General features: G+C 33.2%; 1 pseudogene; it reads right to left on the bottom strand.

The window, feature by feature from the left end:
- Positions 1–6308: 6308 nt before the first annotated feature.
- Positions 6309–17512, bottom strand: LOC111718568 (annotated as a pseudogene).
- Positions 17513–18867: the final 1355 nt, after the last annotated feature.

Below are 18867 nucleotides of genomic sequence, written 5' to 3'. Positions count from 1 at the left end.
CATGTTGAAATATGTTTTTAAAATGCATAATAGAGATTTACAGGTTCATATACAAAGCAATTTTTCTGTTCTTCATATATGGAAATATTCATGTTATTGGATTTTTTAAAAAAGAAAACCTGAAATGAACTTTTGTTATGCTCACAATTTCACATTGATGGTTATTTTTTTCTAAAGTGTTTCTGACTGCTTCTATGTGAGGGGATTAGAGTCCTTTGATCAGTTCAGTCCAGCTCTTGTTTTCACCCCAGTCCAAGATAGGACAGTAATGGAGGTTGGAAAGAATGCTCAGATCTGGACTTCAGAAATGGGTTGCTCCGAACTTCCTTTCTCAAAGACTGTTTATTGTAGAGAGTCTACAATTAAACAGCCCACTTTTCCCTGATATAGATGAGTTGAGGCAGCTCAGAATGGAGAATAGCCTAGATTTGTGTCCCTTCCATAATTCTTCTGTGAGGAGTTTGGGGCACTGGCTGCTCACCTTGTCTAGGCTTTGTGCCCCTAAGAGGCGGTACAGAGAGAACTAGGGCAGCCTAGAGCAGTCTTCAGAGCCAGACCCTCACCATCTCACACACCCTAGAGCAACCACTCCATTAGCATAAGCTCTCAAACTTGTGATTCTGTCATCTGCCCACTGGGCTTGGGACATCTGAAACACCTTATTTCCAGCAAAGGCCAAAGGATGAGTGTACCACTCATCACATCATGCATCTAAAAGCAGACCACAAACCCATCTTGCTGACTTCCCATATCTGAGTTTGGAATAATAACTAAATCGGAGAACTCATCCCCAATAATATTTAAAACATCAATGTTTAAAATAGCTTACAAACATCTACTAATTGGGCATGTATGGGAAGATGATAATGGGCAAGTACAATCAGTATCTTACTTTGGAGACTAACTTCTATGTGGTCACCTTCAGTAAAATACATATACTCTGTATTTTCTTTCTCTGAAAGAACAAGTTAGAAATGTTCACTGTGAACCAATCGCTATCTTGAAGGAAAGCCACATAAAGGAAAAGCCTTCTTTATCTAAAGATTGACATGTCCCCTCAGGACCACATCATCCTCAGTTTCATCAGTACCTGATAACAATTAGCAAGATTTTTCCAGAGCCTCTCCTTGACTTTGTTCACCAGAAAGAGCGGCATCTGCTTGCTGGCTCGTGGTACCAACTCTTATAGTTCTTCTCCCCTGGTATATTAGCATCACCTAAAGCAGATAAAGAGCTATCTTTTGCCTCGTAGGTGGTGAAATTCCAAGCTTCAGCATCACCAGATTCATTGGTCATGGATCTCTTGCCTCCATATGAACCATATTTTCAGTTATTTTTTATACTCAGTTTTGTGGGCAGAAGGGGGATTGACTTCCACTTCCACTTAAGAGTATTATCTTGACCTTGTTCTTATATGGAATCTTTATCTTGTTTATAACCATCTTCCCATTCCTTCTTGATTGCCTTTTTTCTCCTACTTTTAGTGCTGATAGTCCAAAATAGAGATAATTAAAGTCACTCAGCTCATTTCTTCTCTAGTGAGTTTTTGTTAAAGCTTATTTTGCCTCTGGTATTCTTAAAAAGGTAGGCTACATGTAGCAAATAACTGAGATATTAGTTCAAGATTACCATGATGCAAAAAGCACCTTCTCTTCCTATTATTGTGTCTCAATTATTTCTCATCTAATTCTGCCTTGCTTTTTGCCTGCAAAAAAAAAAAATCTTTAATTGTAATTGTAATTTTATCTAGCATGATCACCTCTAACCCTTGTTAAAATTTCCCTCCCTCTCCATTATTACAAAAATACAAAAAGGTGTCTGTCCCCTTCTATTTTATTTATGGTTATGACATCTATGTTTAGGCCTTGAACTAATTGGAATATATTATTATACTGTGGAATAAAAATGTTGTAAGACGTTAAGTCTAAACCTCATTTGGCAAAATGTTTTCCAGTTTTCCCAATAGTGTTTGTGAAACAGAAAGTCCTTAGTATAACAGTATCTTTGGTTTTTATGGAATACTCCAAATCTTGTTTATTTAATTTGTTCCATTTGTTCTTTTTTAACAAGTACCAAATAGTTCTGAAGACCTCTTCCTTACAATTTTTTAGTTAATTTGAATCTAATTAATGCTAGACTCCACTCAATACAGTTTGTTAGAATTCTGTCAGCTTTGGCAAATCACCTAATTTCTCTGGCTTTCATTTTCCCTATCTATCAGAATAATAAGGTCACACTAGATCTCTGAAGTTCTTTCCTAGCTTTAAATTCTATAATTCTATAATATGTCATAGACAGATAAGACACACTTGAAACATTATCATTTATGATCATTATCAAACATGACTTATTCAACATATATTTATGTCTCAAAGCATATTCTTAGAGTCCCCTCTTTAACCTAGAAGTAAAACCTGGTACTATATGGTGACTTGAGATGCTGAAGTCATGAGGCCTTGGCAAATGGGGAGAGGAGGAAAGAGAGAATTGAGGGCAAAGGAAAAGGAAATGCAAACAAGACCCCAGTAGGTAGCTCGACTTTGAGGAAGAGGAATATTTGAGTTTGAACCCTGACAGAGGCACTTATAACCCAGTAAAAATAACTTTTCTCAGTTTCAGTTACCTCATTTGTAAAGCAGGGATAATAATTATATACCTCTCTCATAGAATTGTAAGGTTTAAATGAGATGAAAAAATACTTTACAAACTTTAGAGGGCTTAATTATTACTATCACCACATGGAGTAGAAAGATGTATTTCAGTGATCTATGTAAGAATAGTTGGAGAAGGGAGTAGATTCCTCAACACAAGGGAAATTTCTCTTTATATGGTCCCTCCCATCTTCTGACCCAATAGCCTATTCACAGTGTAAAAAAAAAAAAAAAAAAAAAAAAAAAAAAAAAGGATCTGGACTGGTCAGGGCCACTACTAAATGGGTTTAATGTATAGTCACTGCTGGAGCCAGCTCCACCCATAATACTTTTACCACCGGCTCCATCTCTCTTCTTTCCCAGTTTGGATACCTCTAACATCTTCCAGGGATATTATTTCCCCAAGAATTTTTCCCTTTTCTCTTGATAGCTCTATATTCCTATTTACTTCTCCTCTTTTAACTTCCTTAGACCTCTCTATAAGATACTACTTTCCAAGAACATTGCTTTTCCCAACTGCCTTCTCTCTTATACTACTCATTTAATCTAGATACCCTAGACTATCTTGACTTTCCAGGGAGTGGAATCCCTTAGTTCCCCTTTTGTACTGTTCCTTGGACTCTTTATATTATAATCACTTTCCATTTGTCTTCCCTTCTCCACTTCTAGGAAATTTTCCTGTCCAGTTCTGTTGCAAACTTCACTTCTCACTTTCCCTCTTGCTTCTCTCCAACTGGTTCCTTCACAAACCAGGAGCAGGAATGACAATTCCATTTTCAAGCTTGACAGCTTATGTGCCCCCAAGGACTCATATTCTTCAATTTTTTTGTTTGTTTGTTTGTTTGTTTCGTTTTTTCAGGCCAGAAAAAATGCTTATTTAATTCCCCAGACACTCCTAATTTACCTATGGCTGCTTCACAATCTATGGCCCTTGTTAACAGTAACATTATGATATATACATAAGTTACTTAGATTTCAGGAAAGAATTTGGTAAAGTTATTTTATTAAGGCTAATTTTTTAATATCACAAAGATTTACTAAACACTTGCTATGTGCCACAATATAGTGGTAAATGCTACAGAAGATATTAATTTTTGATAAGACATGGGCTCCACATGAAGACCAGTGCACAGAAAAGAGATGCCATGAGGAAGATTGGTTGAATGAACTGTAACTTGGAAAGATGACTGAGTATGACTGTTGTTCTCCTTGGTCCAAAAACAGAACTAGCAGCAATAGACAGATGGTCCAAAGAGGCAAATTTAGGCTTAATGTCAGAATAAAACAACTAAAACTACCCAAAAATGGAACAGGCTGCTTGAGGAGATAGATTTATCCTCATTGAAAGCTTTCAAGGAAATTACTACTTGTTAAATATCTTGTACAAATGATTCAACTTTACTACTATTTTACTGAAAAAATTAAGCCCATTTAGGGAGAACTAGCTCCTTTCCCCTGTTCCTCATCTACAGTTACTTAGCTTCTTTCTTCCATGGTCTCTTCCTTCTTCCATGGTCTCCTCCTTCATCCCTGTCTCATGAGAAGAGATAAACCTTCTCATTGCGAAGGAAATATCCCCTTTTCTCATACCTGTTCTCTCACTAATGTTTACTATCTTTTCCTATCTACTACCTATAAAAATGCCCATGACTTCTCTAGCATTAAAAAAAAAAACCTGCTTGATTCATACTTCTATTATAATTATTTTCCCATAATCTCTCTCATCCCCTTTTGTGGGTGAAGTCCTTAAAACAGCTGTCTAGAATAGGTGCCTCCACTTTTTTTGCTGTCACTCTTTTCTTAATTCTCCGCAGTCTGGCTTCCCTTATTATTCAATCAAAATCACTCTTTCCAACGATTTTTAAATTTCCACATCTAATGACATTTTCTCAATCCTTATTCTTTACTCTCTACACCCTCTGACACTATTCATCATCGTCTTTTCCTTCAAACTATCTTCTCAGGATCTCTAGTCCAACTACTCCTTCTCAGTCTCCTTTTCTCTATCCTCATTCAGACACACCTTTAATTCTAGTCCTAGATAAGATACTGAAGTAACTATAAGGACTAGGAAATAATCAATCTGCTTCTTTTTGTGCTGGAAAGGTTTTTAACAAGTACACAAAAAGATCACAATGTATTTATTTACAGGCTTTAAATTTATATACCTATAATTTATATATACATTAATTACATTTTAAATTTTAGTATTGTTTCTAGTAACAAATACTGTTGTATCTCTGAAATAAAATTCATATTAGAATTGAAGAGAACTTTCAAAATAAAGTACTGGCATCTGTCAGTGAATGGTCATGTTACTAAATAAATGTGCTTCTCAAGGTCTTTAAAGAATAAGAATGAAGAATTTACTTATAAAGATAACTCACTACTAAAATGTAGCTTTGGTATAAAAGTAACCTTTTAATTTCCATTCCTGAGAACCTACAAAAACTGTCATTCCTAATGAGTCAATGAAAATAATTAATCAACATGTTGATATTATTCATTCTGAAATAAAACTCTCCTTTCAATCCTGCCAAGAAAATTAACATTTTTAGGAAGGGGGTAGGGAATTCTGGTATTTTAGTAATAGTAAACAATAGTAAAAGCCAAAGGAAACTGGAAGAAAGATATTCTTCCTAAGTGTGCTTATTTATTTAAGTAAATGTTGGAATATAATATAAATATATAGTACAGTATAAATACACCTAAAATTAACATTTTTTCCTGGAAAATCCATATATATGAGAAACAGAATTAAGCACATATAAAACATATCAGCATTAGAATAGTAACTTACTGTTTATCCTAAGATGCAAAGTGGTTATTGTTTAAAAATTGCAGCCTTTATTGATTTAAGTGCTTGAGTGTGCCGCAGAACATTCATATATTGATCATCAGATATGGTCTCTGATTCATCCATGTTGAAGATAGCATCACTAATTAATTACTAATTAATAAGGTCCAACAAAAAAATCTACCAAGCCATTAAAAAAAATAATAACACTAAAGCTTGACAGAAACCTCCAGAAATCCGGATATATAGAGATTCTGTAGTTCTTGAGTTCAGTGGAAGTGAACTTTTTCCCTTTTCCCAACCATGCCTATAGGCATAGGAGATATATCTCCTGCCCTACAAACAACCCTAATAATAGAAATATCAAGATTCTGACAATTTTACCAAAATCAGAAAAAAAATTAAGTTGTATACTTACACAGAGATTCCTTAATTCTGGAAGGATCCTAAGTAGTCACCTAATCCAATCTCCAAAATCAATGCTAGAATCCCTCTCAGAAAGCCGACTAGCTTCTACACTTTCAGAGTTATCAGTTATTGCTAATAGGAATTTCTTTAGAATGAATTTGTAAACAGCACTTTAAGCTTCAAGCTGTTTTTATTAAAATATTCTTACATAACAGCAAAATAACGGTTTGGTCATGTATACTTATTGTGTAGGTCATTTATATTTTAATATATTTAACATCTACTGGTCATCCTGCCATCTGGGGGAGAGGGTGGGGGGGGTAAGAGGTGAAAAATTGGAACAAGCGGTTTGGCAATTGTTAATGCTGTAAAGTTACCCATACATATAACCTGTAAATAAAAGGCTATTAAATAAAAAATAAATAAATAAAAAAATAAAGTAACAAGTCAGTTTTGAAAAAAAAAAATTCTTACATAGAAAATTTCTAAACATATTACATCAAACTTTTAAAACTTTATACATAGTATATATTTTCACAACAAAATCTAGTATCTGAACCTAATTCTTAGTGACTAGATCTCTAATAATATAAGAATACACCTTAAGTATCCTTGAACACCACTTTCAACCCTTTGCAATTACTACTAGAGTCACTATAGACAAAACAAAATAACTTGGCCAAAAAACTAAAGACTTAATAAAGAGTTAGTCAAGTCGACAGTATTTATTATGTGCAATGTAAATGGGTTTAAATTCAGAGACAATAACCCAAGCAAAGAGCTTAATCTCATATGCTGGGGTATTTGAACTTATGTTGAATTCAAAAATTAGAAAACAGAGAGAAGAGTCAGCTCTAGGAAAGTTCATCCTCTATATCAAAGAGCCCAATTCAATCCTGGAGAAAAACACACAAACACACACACACACACACACACACACACACACAGCGCATTAACTTAGTGGCTGAGACGTCCCTAATCTACCTTAACAGAGGAAGGTGGTGAAGAAATGTGTTGACCCTTCAATGACCCACCAATTCTTCTTGGTTGATGAGTCTGCCTCCAGTGCTCCCAAGTCCATCTACCATGGTTCTCTACCACTTCATGCAGGAGGCCACAACTGAGGTCATGACTCTTACCAAAGGACTAAGTATTTTCCAGTGAAGAGACATCTGGTCTTAGAGACAAAGGGGACTCTGAGGCTCCTTCCCATCCCACCTTCCCCTAACTGTGGGTAAACTCTGTTGTTCTCTGATTCCATCCAGTTGGGCCAACTTCCAAAGTGATTCTTGGCTTGGAAATTCTCTTAGACAGAGGCTTAGGGTTCTCTCCTAGGTCCTCATGTATTTCAGCACTCTTACGTTCATCCTTAGAGTCTGTAACAGGGCTTGAGGGAATGTCTGTACTATGGCTTTGTTCTTTGATCCATATTTTATCTTTCTGTGGCCATGTCTGGCTCCTCTTCAAAGGGAAAGGTTTGGAAGTTTTACTTTGCACAGTTCCATGGGGCTCAGTAGGGCAACATGACTTCTTTATAAATACAATGAAATATTCCAGATCCTTCAAATTTTCACCCCAAGCACCCTTCCAATCTATGTTCATCATTTCTAATGTACGCAGACCCTGTGACAATTCCACACTGGCTTGAGGGCCTGGGGCACTGAACTTCTCGTTGTGATGATAAAAGCTCCTAAGAGAATCTGATTCCACACTAGTGAGCTCTAACTGGAGGGTTGGCCCAGTCTGTTCAGAAAGCCCCAAATTTCCTGCTAAGTGTTCTGAGCTTGACAAACCTGCCAAGTCTGACCTTGAATTCTGTCCAGCTGTTATACTCTGGGAAGTCATTCCCTTCATGGTGATTTGTCTCCCCCCATTACGGTGTCCTCTGCTCTCCCAGGGTTTAATGCATTTGACAAATCCTTCACCCGGCTGCCCTTATACTTTGTTGTGTTTCACCTTCCATAGCATCAGAAGCAGCCACAGGAGCATAAATAACACTGTCAGGACATTAACCAGAAAAGGTTCTGAATTATTTAAGGCTATTTCTAGAAATCATAATTAACATACTGTGTTAGTAAGGCTCAGGCAGCCAGGTGTCACAATGGACAGAGCATTGGGCATATAGTCAGAAAGACCTGAGTACAAATGGCCTCAGACACTCACTAGTTGTGTAACCATGGGCAACATAACCTGATTTGCCTTAGTTTCTTCATCTGTGAAAATGAGCTAGTAAAGGAAATGGTAAATCCCTGCAGTATCTGTCAAGAAAACCCCAAATGAGGTCACAAAGAGTCAGACATGATTGAAATGAAGTTAGTAATACTGATACTGATCACACAAACACAGAATGCTTTTTAACTTAGCAAAATATTTTTTCACATCCTGTTTTACACTAATAGCTCTAGTAGAGAGGGGAGGGTGTCTATTAACTCTTCTTTACAAATGAGGACACTTAGACCGAGAAAGATTAGGTAGTACCTAAGTACCAGAGAAGAAATGTGAACCTGTGTGCCTTACCTCTAAGTCCAATCGGTGTCACTAAATCATAGAGTAGGATGCCTGCAGGAACATATCCACTTAAAAAACCACATAGTAACATTTTCTATATTCTACTATATTTTTTATTTATTTTGTTAAATATTTCCCAATTTCATTTTAATCAGGTTCCAGTTATCCTGGGATTCCTTGGAGCCCATGTAGTATGCTTTGACACCTCTGCTTTAAATCAGGCTGTGTCTGATGTCATCTTTAGGTGACTTTAAGAGCTTTAGGAACAGTGTGAGACAAGTATCCAAGGCCTTTTAATCTCTCAGCACCGTATTATTTCAGCAGAAACACACTACTAAATACTATAAGATTAAAACAGCTAAGAAATTTTTAGTCTATACACATAGAAGAGCAAGTTATTAAAGCATATTATCATCTATATATCTATGTTGCCTAAGTTTTCCATAACCTGTTTATTAACTAACTCCCTGATTTTGGGCAAGTCACTTAACACTTTTGCCCCAGTTTCCTCTCTGTAAAAAAAAAAAGAGCTACAAAAGAAAATGGTAAACTACTGCAGTAGCTTTGCCAAGAAAACCCCAAATCAATTGTTAATGCTGTAAAGTTACCCATGTATATATCCTGTAAATAAAAGGCTATTAAATTAAAAAAAAAAAAAAAAAAAAAAAAAAAAAAACCCCAAATGCAGTCATGCACAGTCAGACACAACTGAAATTGAAAGAATCTGTATTTATGTGTGTGTACACAGACTGTACATATCAGAATATATATATATATATATATATATGCATATATGTATGTGTATACAAGTAATAGATAGCTCTCTCTCAAAACACCCAGTAAATTCTGATGGGGAGTAAAGTCTGACAGATAAGAAAATCATTCAAATAGTTGTTTTACTTCAGGTAGACAAAAAAATTTAGCTGATCAAATTGTTAAGTTCCAGATTTAAGGTTGGCTGGCATTATTTGACCCAACTTATATCTTAGTGTCTATCAGGGTAATTTATAGGTATAAATGTCATAATTTCAATCACCAAGTACTTACTAAATGCTAACTACAAGTCAGATACTCTGCTATGTAGTTGAAATTTAAAGCAAAAAGCAAAAAAAATAAATAAATAAAAAATAAAAATAGTTCCTGATTCTTAGTAGTGTACATTCTAATGGAAGTCTTTATTGTTTTGTATATACAAATTAATGCTATATAAAAGTGTGTGTTTGTTTATGTATCTATTATTAGTGGCTTTAGATATATACAAAGTATAGATAATAGATAAGACAAAATAGATATTTTAAACACAAAAATGAAAACTAGGTCTCATAGGACTCAATAAAAATGTGATATAATTATGACTGGAATATGCAAACACTTTATTCAAAAGGAACAAAGTATATAGTCCATAAAAATGTACAAACAAGGGATAAAAAAAATAATGGAGACCATTTGAATAAGGATCAATGAGAAGTGGGAAACAATTGATATTGTAGGTGAATATAGACTACAAACTAGCCTTAAGGAAGAAAAAAAGTCTTCAAGTAGAAGTTTGACTCATCATCATTTGTAAAGAAAATTTCTGAACATATAAAAAATTAAACTAGATGATCTAAAGTTCTTTTCAATTCTGAGCTTCTATGATTCTATACTAATCAATAATATTATTAATTAGAAATTAATTATAATTATGATCCTACATGAAATAGTAATATTGTTTAGATCAAGCTCATTTTCTGAAAGGTCTTATTCATCTATACTACAACTTTATTTAATACACTAGAACCAAATTCATCTATAGTAGACTAATAAGCTGGTTGTATCCCTGAAGCAAGTCTAAGGAGGACGCAGGTAGTGTAATTATAACTTACCTACACAGACTAAAATTACTGTGATCATTATTTTATCTAGTACATTTCCCAGAGATTCTGGCAAGAAGGTAGGCTGACAGCCAAAGTCTGTGATGTTCCACGCAGGAAATCCCTTTAAGGTTACTGGATTGTGGCAAATTAGAGATGAAGTATCTTCTAACAAGGAGGCATTGGGAAGCTCTGGGAAAAAAATAGCAAATTTACCATAATCATACAAAGGCAAATTTAATATAATCACACAAAATCAAAATTAAGGCATGTATGTCTAGTCTGCTATTGGTTAAAAGTTGGCCCTACAGCCTCAATGACAAAGAAAAATTAGAGCTTACAGTTCTCTTATGGAATACACATAAGGATGCATTAGACATGGAAATAAAAGGAAATAATCTCAATGTTACTCAATCTTTTTCCAAATTCCAATCACTGTTGAAATTTACAAAGGAGAGGAAGTAGACATTCACTTAGAAGACAACTCTTTTTAAACCTTAATTACTGAAGCACCAACTTACATAGTGAAACATGGATGAAACTCTTCTATTTGTTCAAAAAAGCAAGGTGCCACTCTTTTTCTATGTTCTTTTATTTTTAAAAGATCTTTATTATTTTTTATTCCAAAGACCACTATTCCTAATTGTTAAAACTTTTTCTCATTATAAGTTATAAAATAGTTTTACTCTTTAAACACATTAATCTCTCTACTTGGGAATATGCAGTAAGATTATTATCAAACTATTTCAAAGACCACGATTTCACTGGACACACCCTATTGCTAACCAAGATTACAATCCTTCTACAATGTAAATGATGTGAGAGATTTTTTAATTAGTTTTTTTTAAATATTTTGATCCTACATCAATTATCTTTACCAATACATACCTTCCCTTTTCCCTTCCCAGAGAGTCATCTTTCTCATCAAATAATTAAAAAAGGAGGGAAAACAGTTCAAACAAAACTTAATGAAAAACGAATATGATTTGTAGTGCTTTCCAGTGAGAGTCCTTGACTTTAGACAAGAATGGATACCTTATATCTTCTTGGGGCCAAGCTTGACCATTATAATCTCAGAGCATTCATTTTTGTTATTTTTCTTTCATTTATGTGGTTATAATCATTATGTATCCCATTTTCCTAGTTCTACTTGCTATATTTTGCATCATTTCAACTAAGTCCCCCATGCTTCTCTGCATTAATAATATAGATCATATTACAATATATGGTAACATTTCATTGCATTCATGTTTATCCATTTTCCAAGGGATAAGCATCTACTTTGTTTCTAGTTCTTTACTAGAACCAACCACTACTATCAATGTTTCTGCGTAAATGCAATGAGTTTTACCATCTGTGCCAATTTGCTGCATGTGAAGTGAAATCTCAAAGCTATTGATTTATATTTATTTTGTTACTAGTAAATTGGAGCATTCTTGCATATAGTTGTCAATAGTCTACAATATTTTGATTAATGTTTGTTCTTCTTTGACCATTTATGCTTTGGAAAATGTTTTGTTTTAAACATTTTTATTGTCTATATATCTTGGAGAAATTTTAAAAATTCTTGTAATTTCATATAAAATTACCTTATTTATATTTTGCAAATATCTCTATTCCTTGTCTGCTTAAAATTGACACCCTCTTGTCAAAACTATAAAAAGTACCTAATCTCATTTTCCTCTTTGATCTTTTAATACTCAGGTCCATTTTTAGTTTACTTTGATAAATTTTGAAAGGTGCTGAATTAAATATAATTCCTTTCTGCTTTCCAGTTTTCCGTGTAGTTTTGGTCAAATAAAGGCTTTCTAATTTTTCCAAAGAACTCTTGCCAAATAAAGCTTTCATAGGTAATTTATATTTTGGGTTTTATAGAACACTGGATTAACAAGTTCAACATTCTTTATATTAACCTACTTGTCTTTTTTTTAACCAATACCAAATAGGAGTGTGGTGATGGTACTTATAAACTACTCCATGTGCTTTGATAGGTTGATTTCTAAAATCTTTATGTATTTTCTAGTCATAAAGAATGAAATTTGCCTTTGAATTATTCTTTCCTGGATTTTGTTATGGCCGAATAGAATGCTATTGATTTTTGTGGGTTCATTTTATAAGAGAGTATTTTGCTAAGGCTTTTCTAATTTTCTCAATTAGTTTCTAAGCTGACTTTTATTTTCTAAACACATTATCATGACAACAGCAAATAAGAATAGTTATGTTTCCTTTTTGCATATTAATGTGTGCCTTTAACTTCTTTATCTTATTGCTAGCATTTCTAGAATTATATCAAATATCATGGAAGTATGTCAAATCTTTACTTTACTACCACATTAACTGAAAAACATCTTTGAAAGTTGCTAGTGTCCCAAAAGACTTTCCAAATTTAGTCAGAATGGTTCTTCAATAGCAGATAGCATCTCTTCCTGGCCCAAAATAAACTGGCTTGATTGGTCCATCCATTGGTTTGTGTTCCATCAGTATGGTTTTCAAGAACCCATCTATGCACTACATCTACACACTACACTACATCTATACACTACAATGGACACTGAAATAAAAACTCTAATGAATATAATAAGGAAATGGATTAGTGAACACCTAGAAAAGAAAGTAGTGATCACAGCTTCAACAATAAGAGGTCATGCAAATCTCAGCCCCAAAGAAGAGATGTAAAAATTCCTTCTCTTCTTTGCAGATCAAGGGGAATAGAAGAAGTAGAAAGGTGTGGAAAAGAATGTAGAACATGAATATAATGTCAAATTCAATCAATATTTTAGTTTTTGCTGAGGCTTTTTTTTTTCATAAGAAATGGTTTGTAAGGTAACAAAGATACAGGATACTTTCACAAATTATGTAAAAAAATAGAATTTTATTTTAAAAAACAGATGTAAATTAGTACAGAGAATATTTCTATATAAACTATGTTTAATCAAATTATTAAGTTTTTTTAAAAGCTGGAAATAGTCATTATTAAAGTGACTACAGAAATATATATACATAAACACTTATTTGGTGGTAAATCTGAAAATTATGTTAAAAAGGTATAAAAATTTTATTTACAATGAAAAGTCTTACCAGACTAATCTTTTTAATAAGGCTAATAAATTGATAGACCTGGAAAATACAAGCTACAAAGATTTTAATCAACTATTATAGTAAAATTTTAAATAAAGTGTTTAAGTATCAGATGTTAATTCTTGTGGAAAAGCTGGAAAAAGAGCAAAGTGGTAATGCAATTTGATGGATTTGCAACTGATTGAACAGCCTGATTCAAAAGAATCACCCTATGAAGAATTCCATGTCATGTCTCTACTGCAGTCCACTGAAGTGCTCCAGAGATCTATAGCCTTTGCCACACATTTTTTTATGAGTGACTTAAATGTATAGATGCTCACAAAATCTGCAGAAAACACAAATCTGGGTCAGTTAACACACTGGATGACAGGATCTAAAAAGATGTCAAAAAGCTAAGCTAGAATATTATGCTGAAGCTGTCAAGATGAAATGTAATTAGGAAAGTTGCAAAGTCTTATATTTGAGTTCAAAAAATTTAAGTACAAGAGGAGAGACATAATGAGGTAGTAAGCTGAGATATGAATTTTGGTGGAAAATAATGTGATTCAATAAAAGTGATAACCCTCCCCCCCCCAAAAAAAATGTCAATGTGACCTTGGATTGCATTATGTAAAGCATGGCTTATGGAAAAAGGGAATGATGAACTGTTGGATTCTACCTTGATGAAATCACAACTGGGCTATTGTGTTCAATTCTGGGTACCACATTTTAGAAAGGACATTAATAAGCTGAATAGTATCTACAGAGCAACCAGAATATTAATAACCCTCAAGTTCCTGCCAAAGAAAGATTTGTTCAAAGAATGGGAGGTTTTATCCAGGAGAAGACTGAGATGAGGAGGTCAGAAATCTGAATATTTGAAGGATTATCATGCAAGACTGGACTTGTCTGCTGGCCTTAGAGGACCAAAATTGCGAACAAACAAATCTAGATTTCATATCAGGAAAAGTTTCCTAAGAATTATAACCATCTAAAATAAAAGTAAAAAAATTTTTAAAAGTAAAATTAAAATAAAAAAAGATGCCTTGAGAAAGCATTTCTCGATGGAGTTCTTCAACTGAGTTTGTATTCTGAATCCACAAGTATGAATTCCTTTTCAAATCTTGCTAGTATTATGTGGCCATTAAAATCCCTTCCAATTCTGAAATTTGTGATTTTGAAATTTAAAATAAGCTGTTCCTTTGATCTAAAAATATAACTCTCAAAGCTAAAATTGAGGTTAGAAATCATCTAGTACCTCCTTTTAGAGATGAAGAAATTGAGACCCAGAAAGCTTAAAATACATGCAAAATGTTTGTCATTGGTTGCTAGTTGCAAAAAGCTTAAGATTTCCTTCCAGCTAATTAATTTTACTTAACAGTAAAACTTAACAGTAAACTGACAAGTAAACTTAACAGTTTAACTGACACTTCTGAATTTTCAACTCTTAATCTGAACGTAATTGGTACTTTGGATGGACAAAAAAAAGAAAGTTGAAATGTAATAAATACAAAGGATAAATTTCTCTAGGACCAGATCTTCCCATAAATTCACCTTGATAATTATATTTTCCGATCCAAGTGACATTTAAAGGACAACTTATTTTTCATGGTCAAGGCTAGAACTCTATTCTTTTGACAACTAATAATGCTGAATCAAGTAATATTATCAGCTATCAAATGAAATATGTACTCTTCACAAGTGAGACAATTTAACCTTCTTCAAAACTGGTGAAAAAGTAGCAATGCTAATAACATTTTGCGTACCAAGAGATCACAGAAAAGAACACATTCATTTTCTCTCTTTCTTTCCTCCCCTCATCACAAAATAAAAACACTTAAATATGATTTAAATCACAATTTCAAGTTATTATGTAACACCTTAAACTTTTTTACACACCAGTATCTTATGATTTCAATATTAAATTCAAACCAACATTCAAGTCCTATTATATGGAAGATATACTGTAGTCACATTTTAGAAGATTTAGGTAATTCAAATCCTAATAAGTATATAAAAAGACCCAAATATGTATATAAACTTTTTTTTAAGCAAAGCCAGTAAGAAAATTTAGCTTCATATGAAGAAACTAAGGAATGCTTCATCCTCAAGTGTATTCTAAATGATTTAATGCATATCAATTCAGAAACACTTTTATTAAGGTAAATTATTAGGTAATTTTTTCATTCAAGTAAATTATTAGGTAATAATTAAGGTAAAATATTAAGGCAAATATACCTTAAATGGAATTGTCACTAGTCACTATTAATAGTATAGATCCCTCTCAAAGTTACCTTGAAGAAAGGCTCCAAAATCTTGACGTTCACATGAACAATCCCATGGGTTATGACCCAGTTTCATAGATGGGGACCTGAGGCCACTGAAGATATCTCTTTTCAAGACAGAAAGATTGTTTCCAGATAGATCTAAAAACTTCAACTTTGATAAATTCCTTAGAGTTTCCACTGAAATCATATGGATTCTGTTATTTGCCAAATTAAGAGTGGTTAGGTTGGAGAAATTGGATAACATATATGGTCCTACCTCCTTGATGCTGTTCAGTAATACTGTTAAATTTTCCAAGTGCCCTGGATTAGAAAACCAGGAAGCTAATACAGTTGTCAGATTATTGTAATATAAACTGAGTTTGCTGAGATTCTGAAAAGCAGAAAAGGCTCCAGGATCAATCTTCTTATTCCACTGTTGGCTATAGCTAGACTAATGACAGAGCTTAAATTAGGACTTTTGAACACAGTTGAATTGATCACTGTGACTTTCATTAAAACAAAAAGAATAAGAAGTCAGACTTTCTGGAAAATCTGTAAAGCAAAAATAAAGCAACAAAGTATTAATATGGATTTTTCTGGGGCTAAATGTGGGTCTAAAACAATCATTCAAATGTCAGTGAAAATTTTCATAAACTTTCTGGTGAAGTAAACATATTTAAAAAAACATTTCTATTAAAGTCCTTTACTTTCTCAGAGGTATTCTGAATTACAATGTGTATTCTTTCAAATATTAAGCAACTGGCATCAACAAAACTTGTTGTTTCTGTTGAATGCTGATTTTTAATCACTGATGGCTTCCTGACTTTCTGACTTTAAAGTCAAATGGAAGGAGGAAAAATCTCTAAAACTTAATGTTTCTAATTAATTACTTTGCTTCTGAACGATCTAGGTTTTATTGTACTTGTGCTACTTAAAAATCAAAGCATGAAGAAGGAAAATAATATGAGTAAAGTTCTTCATTAAAATGCAAAAATTAACACAAAAAAAAGAAACATTGTGATATGAGAGGAAAAATGGTAAGAGAATCAGGGTACCTGGTTTATAGTTTTGACTATCACAAATTATAGCTCTGATTGTAGACTAACTACAGCATAAATTATAGACAAATCATTTCACATTTCCCCCTTCTAAAATGAAACTGGACTAGACAACCTCTAAGGTGACTTTCAGATCCAACAATTTTGTGTGATTCTATGGTGACAATCTTTTATTTTCTCCCAGTTAGCATTCTATTCTATTTATTTCTCAAGGAAAGAATCACAGAATAAAAAGAATTTAAGAGTTGGAAGAGACCTCACTAGCCAATTTAGTTAGTCCAACTCATAGATAAAGCATTCTTAACATAAGCCATTCAATCTTTACTCAAAAAGTCCTCCAAGAAGGCTGAACCCATTACCCCTAAGGTAGCTGTTCTGAACAGCTTGAAATGTTAGGAGGTTTCTTTCTGACACCAAACCTAATTGTACTTCTTTTGTAACTTCTATCACTACTGGCTTTATCCTTGGGGGCCAAAAAATAAATTGAATCCCTCAAAATCCATTACACATAAATAATTACAAGTATCATATGATCCTATTTAAGGATTTTTATATGTTAGGGAATTGAGGGGTAATATTCGGTAAACGTAAAAAGACAATTTTTATTAAAAAAATTTTTTTCAACTTTTTAAAATGCCTTAGACTTTCCACTGTAAATCATGTGCATTCTGTTAACTACCAAATTAAGAGTGGTTAGGTTGGAGAAACTGGGTAACATATATGATCAAACAATCAAATCAAATTGGGTTAGGGAGTGAAGATATTCAAGCTTACCACTAGGAATCGAAGAACAAAAAAACTTTGTTTCTTGCACACATTGGAACCAAGCAAGCTTCATTAGTCCACCAATTAAGAGAAGTTCATATATTACTAGCAAATTAAAAAATCCCCCCAAAAACCAAAAACTATCAAGTCAGATGACGAATCATTCTCATGAAAAAAAATCCTTCCAATATCATGCCCAGGTTTAATTAGAATATAGATATTCTAACATGCCACATACTGCTATTTGTAAACATTTATGAACAAAACATTCATTAATTCAGTTTGGAAGATCTTGGGTAGATCATCTAAAAGTTTATTCTGTGGTCATCCGGGCAGCATAACTATGTCACTGATATTTTTCACCCATGTCAAAAGCTCTTTCAAATAAAATTAAACATTATCAAAATGTTACTCACCCTTCAAGACAGTGTGAATTAATTTTCCCATTGTTAAAAAGGAAGCAGAGCTTTGACAATACTGCAAAAATGAAATTTGTAAGAAAATGTTGCCTATGATGAGATGACAACACAAAGAATCATTTCTAGCCAAAGAACAAGTCAGAACCTTTTTAAAAAACAGGGGCTTTTCTGGGCTTTTTTTTTTTTTTTTTTTCTGGGCTTTTCTCAACCTGGATGTCCTTGTTGTATTAACAATGCAGTGGCTAAAAATGCAATCAATCAACTGTGTGATAGCTTATAATTTGCATAAACTAATACTGTTCCTTAGTAAAGGGTCAGAGACAACAATATTTTGAATAGGTCAGCTTGTTCAACTAACTAATAAAAGCTTATCAAAACTTTCATTCCTCTCAAAGAATGGGATGGACAAGTCTTATTGATCTCAAAATAAGTTTGGTTCTGTAGGTCAAAAATCACAGAATATTGTCCCTAAGATTATCTATTCTAGCTCCCTCTCATTGCACAAATGAAGTGAGACAAATTGACTGAGTCACCAGTTTGACAGTAGCAAAACTGGGTCTAAAAACACTATTTCCTAGTTCATAACTCAATGTTCTTTCAACTTTGGTCATTCTAAGTTTTCTTAGTACACTAACCTCCAGCCCTGCATGTTACAATAGAATGCTGGGGTAAGAGTCAGATGATCTGGATTTGAATCCTAATTTGAAAATTAATTATCTATATAACCTTACCATCACTGAACCTCTCTGGTTTTATTTTCTCATGTGTAAAATGAAAAAGTTAGAAATATATAATCTCTATGGTTCCTTCCAACTTTATTACCTAATTTAATATACACCTTATTGCCTAATTAACAAATCTAACATTTGGTGTTACTACAAACTTGTTATTTATAAAATATAGAACATGCTGTTAAATTGAACTACAACTGAAAACTAATTTACTTTTCATGATTACAAAATAAACTTGAAACTACAACTGTTTTTTTTTTTTTCCCTTCTTACTAGTACCTACTAAAGTACATACATCATAATTCTATCACAAGCACTACCCCACCCTCCCATTTCCCAGTTCTTAGATGCAG

Source organism: Sarcophilus harrisii, chromosome 2, assembly GCF_902635505.1.
Source record: "Sarcophilus harrisii chromosome 2, mSarHar1.11, whole genome shotgun sequence".
In the NCBI taxonomy this organism is placed as follows: Eukaryota; Metazoa; Chordata; class Mammalia; order Dasyuromorphia; family Dasyuridae; genus Sarcophilus; species Sarcophilus harrisii.
This window is presented reverse-complemented; position numbering and strand designations above follow the sequence as displayed.